We start from the raw sequence: 1,732 nt of genomic DNA on the forward strand, positions 1-1,732 counted from the left end.
CTCGCCTGAAAAAGTTCCTACAATCTCGCCTCTTTGGTTTTTCAGCCTCTAAATATTAACACACCGTTAACACATCTGATGCCTTCTGTAATTACCTAGAGACACACTGGATAGGTGAGTCTCGCCCCAGTGACTTGATTGGAGCTGCCGTTATAACGTCATGATTTCTTGTATTTTAGAGTAGCCTACAAAAGAGAAGAATATATGCCTTAACAACCTGAAAAAGTGTCAATATATCTTGGTTTTAAGATCCATTACTATTAAACCCGAATACAAATATTCGTTCAATGCTCCAGTACGGCTTAATAACACCAAATGGAACAAAACACAACAGAACGATAGGAAACAAGTTGATTGTCTTTCCGCTCATACTAGGTTCTGCAATTGGTGTGTCGATTGTTTCAAAACCACAAAAGTCTTGTATGGTTTATGGAGGGGAGAGGATAGCCTGCCAATTAATAGCCGCTCCCTGCACAATAGTTATGGTAACTCGCACGTCTCATCCTTTCTTGCCAGTCCGTTTTTTTCTCGAATGGTGCGTCGGGTAATACCCACGTCACGGTATGTTGGTCCACTATTTTACGATTAGAGCGGCCGAAAAAGAGCAGAATATGCCTTGGAAACATATCAAGACCTGAAAAGTAGAGGTCCGAGGATTACAACTACGTAGGGCCGTCTCAGGGGATAAGGAAATTTCGATGGCTCACTTGGTTTTAAAGGCCCTATCACTTACTATTAAATCAACACTACCGTACAATCCAAGTGCTCTTCAGACATGCGTTGACATAAAAAGTACCGGTCACTCTTGAGAGACACAGTGAGAGTGATGCTCTCGACCCCGGGAAACCTACCTTGGAATGGATGGACTGGGATAAGGGACGTGTCAACCGATCTCATTTTAGAGTTAAGCCCTTAAAAACTGAGAACGTAATGCAATTATGTCAGCGTCTTGCATAACTCCAACCTGAAAATGCTGTTCAATGTACCTTTGCTATACTGCCTATTTTAAGACATTACATAATCACCCTATCTGCACACTGACTGTCTCATTTTATGACTGTACTTATACATTCAATTTGGGACTGTATTTCGACAGTGCCTATTAACTGCAACACCAATTGCCTCTATCTTTTTCTACATTATAGGGGAGATGATCGAAGAACGTACCTGGTTAAGCCAGGATATCACCAAGGCTAGAACCATCCACCTGTACTCCCAACTCACAGTGCCATCTTTGGTGCCACTAACAGGTCCTGTCTGTAGTCTCTCTATTTCCCACTACTCCCCCTCTGCCCTTTCTCTGCCCCCCCGGAAGAGTGTCCTTCCTTAGCCCTCCCCTCGTACCATGATCTCTAAAGTAGAGTCAACCTGTCCTCTGGACGCAATTCCTCCCGTACCGCCCCCCACCCACTCAACACAAGCAAAACTATCCAGGCTATATACAGGTATCTTAGAGGGGCTGCACTGTGTGTCGCTCTGTGATTCTTACCGCAATCACTGAGAACAATAATATCAAGTCCCTTTTATTTATATTACGCCAGCGTGTAGTTTGTTGTGAATGCGGCAAGTTGGCTGCAGGACACCATGTTGACAGAGATGTTGAAACCTGCTGAGTTATTTACGAAGAGATGCCCCACCAGAATGACCAAGGGAGACCAGAGAAAGGAACGTGCAGTTACAATAATATTGGCAGGGCTATAAATACAAGACTTTTAGTGGTTTTGAACAACGA

The sequence above is a fragment of the Etheostoma spectabile genome, chromosome 3 (genome assembly GCF_008692095.1).
Source record: "Etheostoma spectabile isolate EspeVRDwgs_2016 chromosome 3, UIUC_Espe_1.0, whole genome shotgun sequence".
Lineage (NCBI taxonomy): Eukaryota > Metazoa > Chordata > Actinopteri > Perciformes > Percidae > Etheostoma > Etheostoma spectabile.